Source organism: Suncus etruscus, chromosome 3 (assembly GCF_024139225.1).
Source record: "Suncus etruscus isolate mSunEtr1 chromosome 3, mSunEtr1.pri.cur, whole genome shotgun sequence".
Taxonomy (NCBI): Eukaryota; Metazoa; Chordata; class Mammalia; order Eulipotyphla; family Soricidae; genus Suncus; species Suncus etruscus.
Genome location: NC_064850.1, coordinates 29,035,355 through 29,041,771, shown reverse-complemented (window position 1 = coordinate 29,041,771; position 6,417 = coordinate 29,035,355). Strand labels below are relative to the sequence as shown.

At 35.3% G+C, this 6,417-nt stretch overlaps 1 non-coding gene across 1 annotated transcript; it reads right to left on the bottom strand.

The window, feature by feature from the left end:
- Positions 1–5,025: 5,025 nt before the first annotated feature.
- On the bottom strand, positions 5,026–5,181 carry LOC126004991 (small nucleolar RNA SNORA57). The gene has a single exon (XR_007494179.1). It is a non-coding gene; the product is annotated as a small nucleolar RNA SNORA57 (small nucleolar RNA).
- Between the last annotated feature and the right edge of the window lie 1,236 nt (positions 5,182–6,417).

Sequence of the window (6,417 nt, the reverse complement as noted above, 5' to 3'; positions counted from 1 at the left end):
GCCCTGGCAAGTCGGGCCCTGAGGGGCAGGGGGAGGAGGGAAACTCCTCTCCTATGCATACTGGACCCCCTGTATTGTTCGTTGCTAATACTAATTTTCAAAACTTTTTAAGCATTATCCAAAAACCTTTCTTATCCTAGACTATTCCTAGGAATGGAATCAAGATGCCCAAGGTTTGGATAAAACACTCAAAAAGACCATTATTGTCTAGTCTTTTTTGGACGTGACTCTTCAGACTGACTCTAAGACTAAAGCATAAACAGTTCATCTATATCTTGTATATAGTCTCTATCATGTATTGCCTCTCCCCTCACCCCTGTGTCTCTCCTACTCTCTCATCTCCCTACCCTGAATCATTATCTTCCTCTTATTTAATCCTCTTTACCCTCAGTTCCTAACTGGGTAGACACCAAGACTGACCTTCTGCCCCAACAGACCACCATCCAGCTCCTCATTGAAAGACACCCTCTTGGTCCCCATCTCATGCCTCGACAAAGAACTACAACCAACACGCCGGCTGTCTCATGCTTGGTGGCCCCTCTTGCCCCCCTCAAACTATGGACTGTTACATGATACCGGAATCAGCTTCAGTAAAACCGCTAGTTCAAGGACAATATAGGGTTTCATAATGCCGCAAAACATGTCTCAAACTCAACTATCACCTGTTGTCTTCAGATACCTTTCTTTTCTTTTTTAATACAGGTTTATATATCTGTTCTATTTTAATGCATACATATTTTCGCTATCCTTACCAGTTTTGGTGCTGCTTGGTACTAAAGCCTTGCCCGGGATAAAAGGGCTGACCAAAAACAGACCACAGAGACTGTGAGTATAACCAGTCATCCTTACCCAGAATAGCACCAGCAATCCAATAGAAAACCATTCGTTTTTGTATGGGAACAGTAAATAAGGGGAAACCATAGACACAGAAATAAGATCTTATCTTCTAGGGATAAGAACTCACACTTTTTATAACACAAGAGTGCCTCCCATCCTGGACATGTGTCATGTGGATACAACCCAGTCTCTGGGCGATTGGACAGTGTTAGTTCAACTCCTAACCCCATATCCCATATGTAGAGCTGATACAGCTCTGGGCAACAACTCCAGGAATCAACTCTATTGAGAGAATTATAGAACAGCTCTGGCACCAACTTGTACCATTTATGATATGACAATGAGGAAATGACAACTTGACCCAAGACCAAGTTGTCTAATCACCTCACCTAACACTGGATGAAAAACAGAAGATGTACTGTCCTTTGAACTACAAAAGATAAGAATCCTTGTACAGAAAACTGACTTTGACAGCTGCGAGTTGGCAGAAATTTCTTTTTGGGACCAATAAGGAAAACCCTGCCCTAGACTGTGACCAGAACTTTTTTTTTTTTTTTCAAATTTTTATTTTGATCATAGTGGCTTACATATCTTTCACATTAGTATTTTAGGTACATATTAACATTGAATCAGGGGAATACCCACCACCAAATTTGTCCTCCCCCCCTTCCCCATTCCCTTTCTGCAATCCATATCCCCCACCATTACCCCCTAGGCTGCTAGAGTAAGTGGTCCCCTCTTTGTCTAGTTTACTATCAGTGATCATACATCTGTTTGGTCCTGGTGCCCTCCCTTGTTTCTCCCTCTATTTGAGAGGCTAAGCTAGATAAATCGAGTTATGTGGTTTTGTTTGAGGGAAAGAAAGGCAATAGAATGGGTTAAAGATTAAGCAAAAAAGTAAAAAATAAAAATAAATAAAATTTAAAAAATATGCTGAAAATGGGTGGAGTCCTTCTGATGGCTATCAGCCTCAGTTTGAGAGAGGACATGAAAAAGGTAATTGAAACACCATAACAATACAAAAATAAATGTCAAATAAAATATTCAGTGAGCCCTACAGCAATAAAGAGAAGCACCACACAATAGTCTCGGTTCTGAATTCAAATCATGCCGGAGTGCAAAAAGTTTGTTTGTTTGTTTATTTATTTATATTTTTCACATAATTATTTATGGTACATAGTGACAACGAATGAGGGGCAGTCCCACCCCCAGTGCTCTCCTCCTCCACCCCTGTTTCCAGCATGCTTCTCATACTCTCTCCCTTTCCCCCCAAAATACTAGTGCAGCTGGTCTCCACTTTACAGCTTGTTGTAGATTATCTATTCTGTTGTCGTTTGCGATAAAAGGGATAAGAAAAAAAAGAAAAAAAAATTTGGCCGCAATTACCAAAAAGAGAAAAAGGAAAAAAAAATGCACACGGCTAATGAGAAAAGAAAAAAAAAATCACCAAATAATAACCACAGGAGTGAAAGGGAGGAGAAAAGTGGAGGAAGGAAGGAAAATAAAGTAAAAAACTAACAAATCAAAACAAAACAAGAAAAAGAAAGGGTGCTGGAGTGGCAGGGTTTGGCGGTTCCCTCCTTTTTTTTTTTTTTTTTTTTTTTGTATAGGCACAGTAAGCATTGGGGGAGAATGCGAATTCCTGTGGCCTAAGAGATTCAGGACTTCTCCATCCTTGAAGAATACCATCATGGAGTCAACCCCTGGGTCCATAGATACTCATTGCCTCATCCCAAGGACTTTTTATATGGTGCCAGGAAACTTCCCTCTCAGTTGTGGGTGAGAAAATGAGGCCACTGTAGCCAGCGGTCTTGGCATTTGCTCAGGTCCTAGAACCGGGTCTAGGTTAGAGTCTTTACGGTTTGTTTGTTTGTTTGTTTTGTTTTTTTTGTGCCACACTTGGCGACGTTAAGGAATTACTCTTGGCTCTGAGCTCAGAAATTGCTCCTTGCAGCCTCGGGGGACTATATTGGATGCCGGAAACTGAACATGGGTCCTTCCCTGGTCAGCAGGATGCAAGGCAAACTCCCTGTGGCTGTGCTATTGCTCCAACCCTGCATGACTTTTTTTATTTGAAATGAAGATATTCACCACTATTTATACTTTGAACATTTAATTTCAATTTTATTTTAAAGTAAATAATATTATTAACTATTTGCTGTTACTATTATCTTCAATGTGATATCTCCTAAAAATATCTCAGAACCCATTTACAATTTACATTTCACTAAGATTTTAATGTTTAAGTTCAATGTGTATTTATATACATTTTCCTGTGATTTTGCTCTTACCTTTCCTGAGATTATGTAACATAAATATAAAGTGTGATTTTCCATACTTATACAAATTAAAATTTTCTAATAGTCTGTATATTTTTATCAAAACTGTAGCAGTATATTCAATGTTTATAAAAAATTAAAAAATCTAAAAAAATAAAAAAATATAAAATCTTATTTTTAATAAGATTAAATTTAGGTTTGGAGAGATAACATGGAGATAGAGCATTTGCCTTGCATGCAGAAGGATGGTGGTTCGAATCCCGGCATCCCAGATGGTCTCCCATGCCTGCCAGGAGCGATTTCTAAGCATAGAGCCAGGAGTAACTCCTGGGCACTGCTGGGTGTGACCCAAAACAAAAAAACAAACAAACAAAAAGATTACTTTACATAAAGATTTAACTTTACATAAATCTTTGTATACATAAATATACTTTCTGTGGCTATATGCAAAAATTAATAACAATATCTAGAAATAACTTAGGTATTTTATTGAATTATAAGAAGTCCTGTTTCCAAATGTTGAACAATATTTGAGCAAACCTTTAAACTTTTATAAGGAACATATTTATTGTTTATTTACCACATAATTTGTTGATATTATAAAACTCATTTTGTGAACTTTATATATATATATCAAGCTTATGTTATTTATAGTCAGGGAGAAATAACATAAGAAATATCTCTTTCGAGTTTTCTTTTAAAAATATCACTGGATTCAATTCAATCATAAAAATAAAAACTCACTAGTATTACTAATTAATGTTGCTATTGTAAGAAGAATTCAAGATTTAGATAAAAAGTAATAAACTCGAATGTAATTATTTTTCTTATGTATTTAAAAATCACTGTAGATGTATCACAAAGCCAAAATTTAATTTAGATATTTTCTTGGTTAATGAGAGAATTCAAAGAACAATATTACATATTTGTGTGGCCTTGATTTTTTCTAATTTATTTATCTATTTGTCTCATAATTAATTTTGCCAAGCACCCATATAATAATACTGAATATTCCAATTAATTTGACAAAGCTATGCATTTGTTGGTTCATGTGCTAAACAACAGACATGTAACATTTTTATATATTTATTTATGAATATCCAATTTAAAATTTTAAATTGATTGTCAACAATATTAAATAAATATATATAAATAAAAATCTATTCTAGATCTTATTTGTGATCAAAAGCCAACAATTCTTCACCATATATCCTTCAGTATTGAATGTACTTTATGGTATTGACTTGATATCTGATCAGATCTGGAGGCTAAGTTATACTCATTTTTCATAGTTTCTTTTCTTTTTTTGTGAGGGGGCACACCCGGTGATGCTCAGGGTTTACTCCTGGCTAAGCGCTAGAAATTACTTCTGGCTTGGGGGACCATATAGGAGGTCAGGGGATCGAACTGAGGTCCTCCCTAGGCTAGCACCAGCAAGGCAGACGCCTTACAGCTTTGTGCCAACGCTCTGGCGGCACCTTATTTTCTTTTTTAAGGTGACTGGACATATTATTTCCAGATAACTGTGCTCTGAGATCAGAAACTTGGGTAATATTGCCTTCCATCTGTGAGTTTAATGTTGTCATTTCAAGATTTATAGAGCTGTAGGATTGCTCTGAGATAGCATGCAAGGTACAACTATTGAACTCCTTCTGGTTTTTGTGGTGTTTTTTTTTTAATAAAATAAATACACTAACAGGCTCCCAAAGGAAATTTGAGGATGTTCATGAGATGATTAGATTTTTAATATTAGAATTAAATAATTGTCTTTAGGAACTTTTTAGAAGTAGACATTTAGGCTTCTATATGCTTTTCTTTTTATTTTATTTTATTTTGTTTTGTTTTTATTATTCATAGTCACCTAAAAGTGAATCTAAACCTCTGCTTCTCTCTGCTCCCTGGCAGTATGTTGTGTCCCAGCGCTTGAGGATAGAACCCATGGATTGAAAACCACCGGAACCGAAGACATGACAGTGACACCAAGGGACATGGAGCACTTGCTCTCTGCCACTAGACATATTGGGGCATCAGGACTGTATTCCCAATGCCCACCAAGAAAAGGAGGGTTAATGTATATATATATATATAATATATTATATATATTAACACTTAGAATATACTTCATTCCTTTCAATAATAAGGTGAGAAAACATATATGGAAGAAATTACCTGGGGGAAGCTTGGATGCAAGTAAATAAAGAAGTGCTGATCTTAATGACATTTAGTATTAGAATAGAGTTCACAATTAATCTTAAACAAACTATGTGCTTAAATAAGTTTTAATCAAATTTAATCAGTCAGTTCACATTGCCACAATTATCATAGCTTAGTTAGCTAAACAAACATTCATCAGAGTAGAGGACCCTGGGGAGTTAAAAATTAAGAAATCTTACTTTGGTTCTTCAAGGACCGTCTGCCTGCTGGGTCTTTCTTCGTTATAACTCTTCACTTTGCAGATGGGGGATAAACAAGCAAGCTGACTGATTTTTCTTTTCTTTATGGCAATTAATACCATCATAGAATTATGGGATCATTCCCTGGAATGATCTAAGTACAACTTCATTGCATCCATAGTTGAAATTTCTCAAAGTTATTAGATTGGAGTTTAAAACTTCAACATGGTAATTTTGACAAGAAATGATTCAGTCTATAGCAGATATAAGCATTTTTATTGGTAGTCAAGACACTTTTGGATTGTTTATGTTGTTAGTGATTTAAAATAATGGAATATTGTAACTCACTTTGGCCACAATAAAAATTAAAAATAAATAAAAAATAAAATAATATAAAGGAATAATAGAATTACTTGTTGCAATTTAAAAGTAGTTTTGTGTGTCATGACTAGAAATTAAGTAGGAACTTAAATCTGGAAATGGGAAGTCAATTAGAAGAACTAACAGTAAAAAAATAAAATCTGAAGTACTAACAGTGGTTCATGTGTCCACACTTGAGAGCTACAACTCAAGCTGTACATGAGGTTAACAAAAGGGGATAGATTTAGCAAACTGCCAAATACTGAAATATTAAGCCCTGGGCAAAGATAATGGATGGTGATAAGAGTCATCAAGGATTTACTTGCTGACATAGGATTTACCTTAAAGAACAAGTCAATACTGGAGACAGAATTTTTGCATATCATTAAAAATAGGTATTACATAATGGTGAGGAGAATGAATATATTATACTATAAAAATAATAAAATACAAGCTGGATTAAGGAGAAAGTTTAAATTATAAAAATAAAAAAGAATGAAAGGCAATTTTGAGTGGAACTAGAATGAATGTCATGGAGATAACATGAA